A 10,621-nucleotide genomic window follows, 5' to 3' on the forward strand; every position below is an offset into this window, starting at 1 on the left:
GGCAAAATTGAATCTACGGGTTGGAGGTTGACCTGATTAAATTTGAACTGCAACTGTACAGAGTCCCATTCCTATAGTGACTCTAGGAAATCTGAAGATCCTCTCTTCAACAGGAAAAAAAGACTTTTATTTGACAATCAAAAATAGAGTTTAAAATACAAGTAAATTTAAGAGAGGTAGAATAATTTTAAAACCTTTCTAAATGACAGGGTTTGGTAAGGGAAAGATGGTGAGAACCCCAAGTCTATAGAAGGAAAAGGGTAGTTATTTCCTACAGATCATTTGTTCTATGAATGTGGAAAGAATTTCGAGAGAAATCTAGTTCATTTTAATACGTTCTAGCAAGAGTACTTCAATAACAATGCCTTTCATATGTCCTGTGTTTTATAGCTCACAAAGCATTTCACATACATCATCCCACTTGATTCTTACAATTGCTGTAGGAGAGGACAGGAAAGGAGTTCATGAACTCTACTCTACAGATAAGGAAATCATTTTTTACAGTTAACCAAGGTAGTAAATGCCAGAGCTAGGATGCAGTCTGGGACTCCTGACTCCAAATCCCAAGTCTTTTCCACCCCATAATTTTTAGTACAGATTAGGAGAGCATTGTTCAGAATAGTCAAAAAGTGGAAACAACGCAAACGCCCATCAACTGTGAATGGCTAAACACAGTATGGCCAAATCTACACAATGGATTACTATTCAGCAACATGCTACAACATGGACAAATCTCAAAAGCATTAGGTTGAGTGAAAGAAGCCAGACACAAAAGAACACTATTTTGAGATTCCATTTATATAAAATGTCCAGCCAAGGCAAGTACATAGAGACAGAAAACAGATGAGCGGTTGCCTGGTGCTCGGGGGGTAGGAACAAAGGGTGACTGCAAGTGGGCACAGGGATCTTTGGGGGTACTGGAAATGTTCTAAAATTCTATGGTGGCGATGGTTGCACAACTTGGTAAATGTACTGAAAATAATCATTGAACTTTACACTTAAAGTTGAGTGAATTTTATGATATGTGAACTACATCTGAATACATCACTTAAAAAAAACAAAAACACAATAAGAAGAGCATGCCTCTCACTGACAGGTGGTACCATGGTTACAACCTCGCTGAGGTCGCCCAGCTAAACAACGGAATCATCTGGCTCAGAGGAAAGCACTTGGTTCTTGTGCTGGCAGCACATGATTTATTAGTTCTGCTCTGCTGATAAGACCATTAAAAGCAGATGAGGACACAGCATTCAAGGGCAGCACCGTGCTTGCCGCGTGCACCAATCTCACTGGCTCTCAAACACAAACAAACGCAGGCTGCTCTGCCGACCTCTGACATTTTCGTGCTGGTTGTAATATCACTTCCTCACCTTTTATTATTACCATTACTATTATTATTGTTTACAAAACACACAAAAACATACAGATTGGAGAGCTAAAAATGAAGCTTTCCTGTCCCATTGAGGGCCTACCTTGACAAGAATCATGTTATCGTGGGATGGGTCCTTTGTAACACTCATGAAAACTAGCTCTGATTCCCTGGGCGTTCAGTGGAAAGAAAAACAAGCAGAAATGGGGGGAGGGACGGCATTCCAGGGGAAATCAGAGAAGGTAAACTTTCAAAAGGCTGTGGATCTCAAGAACACAGGGGAACTGTGGAAGGAAAGGTCAGTGAGGAACTGTGAGTCTGTGCGAAAAGACAGTGCCTTTGATTTTCTGGATAAATTTGCCAATGAAAAAGCTCAGTAACCAGACACCAGCTCTCAAGCACTGACTGTCCCAACACTGGGCGCACCGAGTCCCCACATTCCTGGACTTTGACACTGAATTTACCTTCCTAGCCCCTTTTCACAGTGGGATCTCAGCTGTTCTGCCCTTTCAGTTACCACTTCCCTTCAGGACTGGAGTGGTATTTACGACACAAAATCAAACATGCATATATCCATGCATATATATCCATACTTTCAGACACACATGTATGCACATATATATATATGACATATCCGCATCTAGTGTACATACATACATGCATGCATTATAGTGTGGCGTATTACTACAGTCGTATATAATGTAGGAGGTAAGAACATATACTTTGTAGTCAAACAGACCTTTTTGGCCTTAGTTTGAACCAGGCTCCACTAATTATTGGCTGCTTGATTTTGAACGAGACATGATAAGTGTAAAAACACCAAATCCAACACAGAGTAAGTGCACGTGAAACTCAAGCTCTCATTATTATTGTTGCATAGTGGCCATGCCAGTGCCAGAGTTGCAAGCCTCAAGAACCTTGGTCTTATGGCAGAAGTCTGAAGATTGTCATGCTTAAATGGGAAAATGTCATGCTTAGAGGAGGGAGCCCTCCCGGGGCACAGATCCAAGTCTTGGGTGGTCTTGGGTGCCGACCCTCCACATCATTATTCCTAATACACAGTGAGCAAACCTTCTAAAACTGTCATATCAACACCCAGGGTTACAACTAAACTAGTTGATGAAATGAATGAAAGCCTCAGAACTTCCAGCACGCCCCAAGTAAAATTCCCTTTATTAGGACATCATATAATATATATCAAATCTGCTCCCGGTTCCATAAGTGGAATTCCATTTTTATGACCTGTGTTATGAGCTGGAAAACCTGATTGAAGAAATTCAGCTTTTCTTTCCTCACTATTGTATTTTTCTGCAAACCATTTTTTTGTCTTTACAATTTTAACATTATCAGTTTACCTTTCCATTTACTTGCATGGGGCTCATTTTCACATGCTTGAATTAGTTCAGCAAAAGATACTTGAACCTACTCCACGAGAGGGAAAGCATTATCTGTGCTGTTAACAAATTTCTGTCTTTCATCCCATCTGTCTTCTATTATGGTACATTTGGAAATGACAAACTAGCAAATCTCAGTATGAGAAGCAGCTTGGACTTACAGAACATAACACTAATTATCACTTCCTAGCTGGGTATGCTTAAAGGGAATTTTTAACCTCTCAGAACTTCAGAACCCATTTTCACCCTTTGTAAAATGAAAGGCATAGTGTCTCTTTCATCGAGTGTTGCCTCGCACGCAGTAAGTGTCAGCTACACACAATTTTTTAAAAGGAGATCGGATTGCTATGTTAGACTACCTGGTACATTGAATTTTGTAAACTATAAATTATACAGTTGCAAGATATTATTGTTATAAATAGCTCTAATAATTTTAAATTTGACTCATGCTCATGACCACAGGCTGGCATTGCTGGGAGACTGGCTTGGCGGCCAAGCCCGAGAGAGAGAAGACTTGATAAGGGTATTGCCAGCTCTCATCTGATCCCCATGGCCTGCCTTGTTGTTGTCTGTGCTGAGGCTGACCTTTGCCTGACATTCCCCCGGGAGCCTGTCTCCAGCTAATCTGAGAAGCTCCCAGCAGACTGAGTGAAGTCGGAAGCTTAACTTCCTTAGGGGTCATTGCATTGGTACAGCAGCTTTAGGACCAACCATCTGCAGGAAATGTTGAAAACCCAAATGCTTCTGCCTAAGTGAGAAACAGGTTAGATCTGGTTCAGGAAGCAACCTGGCACCTGTACAATGAGAGAGACGAGCTAAGCCTTAAAGAAAGAAAGAAAGAAAGAAAAAGTTAGGAATGACTGTTAACAGTGGATAGACAGTTGACATTTGTGAAAATAAGAGAATTTCCAGTTTCCCAATCTTGCAAGTGACCCCGTGGCATAGATTTTTGTGCTTCCTCATCAGCCAGTTGAGGACAATTTAAATAAGAAAGGCATCCATGAAATGAACAAAAATGGCTTCACGAGATATGAACACATAGTGACCAGTTGGGCTAATTTGTCAGTCTGGGGGCCACACTCAGAGGCAGACTGATCATGAAGCAGGAGCTTCTGGGCCCTTGTGGCTGTTGGTGGTCCCAGGAGTAGTGGAGTGTTGGGAGCAGGGTGGGACAGCCAAGAATCCAGGTTATAATTAGGTAGCATTTCTCCATAAGCACTTCATGAGCTGCTTCAGAAGCAGAAAGCTCGAATCACCTAAGATCTAGTAGTTTGTCGTGATTCTATCAGTGTGTTATATACAGCCTCATAACTAATCTTGTATTTAAATGTTTTTATTATTATTCTTAAAGAGGCCTCCCACACTGTAAAATCTCCAGGCTCTATAAGACCCGGGTCTACCCCTGCCTACACTGCAAACCCTCTGGGCTTTGTATTTTTTTAAACGTACTTCCTGAACACCTGAGAACTATGCTAGGCCTTGGGGAAGGTGAATGCGCAGACATGGTTCCTTCCTTGGGAGAAAACGCCTTTCCTGTGAAGACGATTTCATATGAAGCAATCCCAAGTGGGATGCTGCATGGAATGGAGTTTTTTTGGTTTTGTTTTGTTTTTATAAGAATGGCTAACTTTTTTTTTTTTTAGATGTTGGGGGTAGGAGTTTATTAATTAATTTATTTATTTTTGCTGTGTTGGGTCTTCATTTCTGTGCGAGGGCTTTCTCTAGTTGTGGCAAGCGGGGGCCACTCTTCATCGCAGTGCGCGGGCCTCTCACTGTCGCGGCCTCTCTTGTTGCGGAGCACAGGCTCCAGATGCGCAGGCTCAGTAGTTGTGGCTCACGGGCCTAGATGCTCCGCGGCATGTGGGATCTTCCCAGAACTGGGCTCGAACCCATGTCCCCTGCATTAGCAGGCAGATTCTCAACCACTGCGCCACCAGGGAAGCCCCTGGAATAGAGTTCTGTGGCAGTTGGGAGAACTAAGCTGGCCTCGGGAGAGGCCTCCTCTCGGGAGTGTTACTTAAGAGCAAGGAGGAAGACGCGTCGGCCTTGCAGGAGAGGGGAGGGCATGCGCAGTGGCTTGGAGAAGGAGCCAGCCTGGAGTTCAGAAGCCCAGCTTGGCTGAGGGTGAGGGTTGGAGAAAGCAACCCAAGTTGAGGCTGGAGAGGTGGGCAGGGCCTGATCCTGGAGCGGCCAGAGGGCACCGTGAAAGATTCTCTCTGAAGGACAATGGAAGCCATTCGAGGGTCTTAGGCCGAGAATGACCTGTTGAGATTTGCGTTTTCAAAAAATTACTCTGGCTATATTGTGGCAAAGGGAAAACTTTCAGTCATCAGAGAAAATGAGGACAGGAGCTTAGACTCAAGTTGGGACCAGGGGAGTGGTCACACATGAAGTAGGATTCAAGAGCTTGGGACCGAATATGACAATGTTGGTGAGAGAAGGTGACACACAGCCTCCACAACTGGATGGATGAGGATACCGTTTTCAGAAATGTGAAAGCCTTCGGGGTGGGCGGGGGGAAGGTGGAAAGAGAGAAATCATATTTGGAGCAAGTCGAGTTTTTGGTGCCGGTGACACCCCCAGATGAAATTTATCTTGGTAGTTTCATAAATCATTCTTGAACTTGAGGACACAGATTTTAGCTCAGTAAAATTACATGTCATTATAAATCTTGGCCCTTTGGGATACTTTCAAATCATTGAAACTACGTATATGAAATCTGTGAGTGACAAGTGCCTACGGCAGAACAAAGCCGAGGACCAGGGGAAATGAAAGCTTTATAAATGTGCTCCTGCAGTACATTCACTTAACTCTGCTTTGTGGTTATAGATCAGAAACGCCTATACGATTTTTTTTCTTTTCCATTAGGCTTTGTTATAGGACATTGAATATAGCTCCCTGTGCGATACAGTAGGACCTTGTTGTTTATCCATCCTATATATACTAGTTTGCCCAAAACATTTTGAAATACGAACAATTCCTGAAATTACCAAATGCTTCCTGAAATGTGGTGATTATTAAAGAAAACGTATTGATAGGAACTTTCAGCATTTCTGAACATTAAGAGCCAAAAGTACAAACCAAGAAACCCACCTTTAGGGAGAGGGTCTCCCGCCTTGCCGAGCATTAGGCTGAAGTAGTTATTACTTACAAGTGGAGTTAGGAGGTCTCTGATCGCTGCCTAAAAATATTATTTATTGAAATACCAGGTGTGCTGGCAGGGCTGGCAGTGCTGATTTTTGGAGATGCTGGTGAGTTTTGCTGTTGTTGAGTCTTCGTGAACACGAAGACACTTGCTGATGAACCGTTGCCTCTATTTAAGAAGGCAAATTCTGGCTATGGGATAATGTTAGAGATTTTTTCCACTTAACTTTAGACGATAATAAAGTCCCAAACTCGTTGACCTGGCCCTTCAAACAAAAAATATTCAACATCGATATACATCTACCAGGTGCCAGACATGATGGTGGTGGCTACAAAAAAAAAAAAAAAGAGTTGCAGGGGAGGCGAGTTTCTGCCTAGCTCTATACCTCCTCCCACCTCTATATCAAAGAATGCCCTGTTTTTGTTACGTTTTTGTTTTCATACTCCTGTGCGTTTGCTCCGGAGGCTGCTCTCTCTGCCAGGAAATCTCTTTAGGGCTCCTGTGCCTTCTCTGACTGCACCCACGTGGGCTGCCTTGCTTCTCCATCTGTATTTATTCCCCGGCTCTTGTCTTGCTAGCACCTTGGCGAAGCTGTCACTGCACTGTGTTACTGTCAGCTGTCTGCCTCTCTCCCAGGAGTATGAGCTCCTGAGGGCAGGGACTAGATCAATTTCTATTTATCTGTTTAGAATCCTAGCTTCCAGCACAGTACCTAGCCACACAGCAGGTATTTGGTAAATGGGTGTTGAGTAAAGAAACAAATAATAGCATTTTTGAGAGGAAACTAAAGGGAAAAAAAGGTTGAAAGAAAAAAAAAAAAACTGTTTTCACCAAAAAGGGAATTGCTGATGTCCTGGGAAATAGTGTGTATCAGATTGACAATCAAGAAGCATGAAAAGAATTCTCTCCAAGATAGAGAATTTTTTAAAGAGAAAATGCAAATCTTCAGATGGCTTATAGTATTGTGGACTCTAAAAAGCAATTCTACTCAAAAACACAGTGTGATCAGGTAAAAATTCCAAAACAGAAAATGCTGATGCTAGGAGCACATATGAATGGGAATTTTTTCCCTCAGTGTAGACAAGGTTGCAAAGAAATCTGAATTATTCATCATACTTAGGTCTGGCCAGGGTTAGGCAGTGATGTTTAATTACTCAGCAGAATTTTATCCAATGGATTTAAAGTTTCTGGAGAAAACGTGAAGAGGGATCCAGTGAACTAAGCTCATCCAGGAGTTGTGATTATTATCGTAATCAGAGTGATTTGTAACACACATATTAGAATATCTGAATGACCATTGTTCTTAAGGTAGTGTCTTGAGAGGCCATAATTCTTTTCAGTGATGCTGGCACAGAGAAGAACACTTTAATGTCTCCTCTTCCAGAGCTATTTTCAGAGTCATTCATGGGCCACCCAAGATTTGGAAGAAGAAACTCACATGAGACCATATTTATTCTGGGTTGTTCCAATGAGAAAACTAAAATATATGTGTAGTGATTTTTCAAGAGATCAGTTTCGACACAATAGAAAAAAGAATTTTCTAATGATTTGAGCCATCCTACAGTGGAGTGAAATTTTGGTAATGTACAATTTTCACTGAAAGTGTTCAAGCAAACACTAGATGACCATTTATAGAAGTGATAGGGGATTGATGTGTTTCAAAGTCCCTTAAAAAGCTGAGAATCTGTGATTCCAAGGATATCTGAGTCATTAGTTTATAGTCACGTTAGTTGTGTATTATAATCTGCATCAAGCCCTCACTTCTCCAGGTCTGTGCTCATATGTCACCGTATTAAAACAGAGATCTTTCCTACATGAAATATTACTCTCACAATCTTCTTCCTTCCCATTTACCCTGATTTATTTCTCTCCATTGAGCTTCTGTCTGATATGTTCTGTATTTACTTGTTTATTTACATATTGTCTGTCTCCCCCAACAAGACTATAAACTCCACAAAGGAAGGGACTTTGCTGTTTTTCTTCAGTGCTCTAACTCCAGCTCTTAAATTAGAATCTGACACACAGTGTATGTTCAGTAAGTTGTCGAATAAAAATAATACTGAAATATTACAGAAAAGTTATAAACACGAGAGAAAGAATAAAACACAATTTCATTTTTTGGTACATAATTGCATCTCTCTAAATTTGTATACTGGTCAACATAGCATATGGGCCTAATACAGAATTGTTGAAGAAATGAACCTGTACTATTATTTTAATGTATTTTTTCATCTTTTTTTCCAAAAAACACATAGGTTTTTACATAGTTGTAATCATCATTTTTTAACCTAAAATGTCATTATTCAGCCAAATAATTCATCTTATTCACCAGATTTGGATATAATAATTTGATGTCATTTCCAAAAATCAAACCCATTTTCACATTAAAAAGATTTGTCACCATTAAGGCTACACAAAGGTATATGCTAGAAGCCACAAAAAAAACAATGAACTCATCATTTCTAATATCATAATCATCTCTCTCACTAGTATCATTGAAAAGAGTCATAGTTATTTTGGGAGGCAGACTACCACAATGAGTTAAGGTCATAAGTAGTTAGCCAAAACATTCTTGCAAAAAAAAAAAATTGGAGGACTTCCACTTTCTGGTTTCAATACATACTACAAAGCTATAGTAATTATGCCTAGGTGGTATTGTCATAAGAAAATAGACTTACAGATCTATAGAACATAATTGACTGACCAGAAATAAACCCTTACATTTGTGGCCAATTAATTTTCCACAAAGGCACCAGTGCAATTCAATAGGAGAAGGCCTAGTCCTCAAAAAAAAAAAAAAACGAAGACAATTGGACATCTGTATACACAAAGATGAATTTAGACCATCACCTTACACATATGCAAATATTAAGTCAAAATGAGTAATAGACTTAAATATAAAAATCAAAAACTATAAAACTTAGAAGAAAACATAAGAGTTAGTCTCTCAGACCTTGTGTTAGGAAAAGATTCCTTAGTTATGATACCAAAAGCTCAAGCAATAGAAGAAGAAATTGAGAAACTAGACCTTATCAAAATTAAAAACATTTGCTTTTCAAAAGACACCAACAGACAATTCACAGAATGGGAGAAAAATCTGCAAATCATATATCTGATAAAGAACAGAATATACAAAGAACTCTTATAACTCAGTAATAAGAAGATAACCCAATTTAAAACTGAGCATAAGATTTGAATGAATATTTTACCAAAGTAGATACAAGATGACCAATAAACACATGAAATGGTGCTCAGTGCCATTAGTTATTTGAGGAACGAAATTTAAAACTATAATGAGCTACCATTTCACAGGCACTAAAATAGCTATAATCAGAAAGAAGAGCAATGACAAATTAGAATGTGGGGAAACTGGAACTCTCATCATTGATGGTGGGAAAGTAAATTGGTGCAGCGGTTTTGGAAAATAATTAGTTTCATGAAAAGTTAAACGTAAATTTACCATATAACTCAGCAGCTCCACTACTGCATACCTACCCAAGAGAAATGAAAACACATGTCTACACAAAGACTTTCACATTGTGTGTTCATAGCAACATTATTTATAACTACCCAAACCTGGAAACAACCCAAATATTCACTGACTGCTGAATGCATAAACAAAATAACATAATTATACTTGTGTTGATAAATGTATATTTCTGTACATATACATTTTAACCGATGTTTATATATCTCTATGCTAAAATGATATATTTATGAAGCCCTGTAAACTATGTATATATTTCATCACATTCATAAGAATATGAGCACATATATAATTTCAAATTAGCATCTCTTCAGTTTTCAACCCAGATGCAAATCTAGTTGCAAATTTCTAGCTCCACCACTTCTTAGCTCTGTGGTCATGGGCTAGTTACTTTACCTCTCTGAATCTGTACTAGTAAAATATGGGTAATAGTGTACACCTGCCAGGGCTGTGGGATTAAATGAGATAAAATGTATAAAATGCTCAGCACTAGGCTGGCACAGTGTCAGTCCTTAATAAATCACACCCAGTATTATTATTTGTCTTTTTGGAGTTTTAGTTGCAAATCTAGTTGTTTACTAATATTCAGGGGTGAGAAGAAGGAAGCCATTTTGTGCAGAGGAGAGAGCTACATCTCTCCTTCTAGCTGTCCAACTTTTTCACTTAATTTCTCAGAGCCTCAGTTGCCAAAATCTGTAAAGGAGGATAATGTAAGTCATCTCACAGGACTTATGATCAGGAAAATTACATTCAAGTGCTTTGCAAACTGCAAAATGCAAGGTAAATAGGAAAGTGCTATATTATTATAGCCTTCTGTTCCCATCAACGCCACCCACAATATGTTTTCAGGAGAACCAGAATAACTAGAGGGATGTGCAGTCATTTCTTATCCTGGGAGATTATAAGGAAAGAATCTTTTTATGACAGTGGTGGTGGTAGCGAGGCATTTTCAAAATAAATGTTACCCCCTTGTTGTCTGAATACAAAGCAAGAACTGGGCTACTCCCTATCTGAAGCACTGTCTGCCTGTCCTCATGAGCTATCAGGCTCAGCTAAATATGTCCCTGGCCAGTATGTGAATAATCCCCACTGGTTCTGAGACCTCCATCCACCACCGATGTGACATTCTTTGTGTTCAAATGTCTAGCTGACGTCTGATGCTTAAAACAGCCTATGTCTTCACCCCTCTCTGCACTGTCACAGCCTGTACCACCACTCTTAAAAGG

Source organism: Pseudorca crassidens, chromosome 8, assembly GCF_039906515.1.
Source record: "Pseudorca crassidens isolate mPseCra1 chromosome 8, mPseCra1.hap1, whole genome shotgun sequence".
NCBI lineage: Eukaryota > Metazoa > Chordata > Mammalia > Artiodactyla > Delphinidae > Pseudorca > Pseudorca crassidens.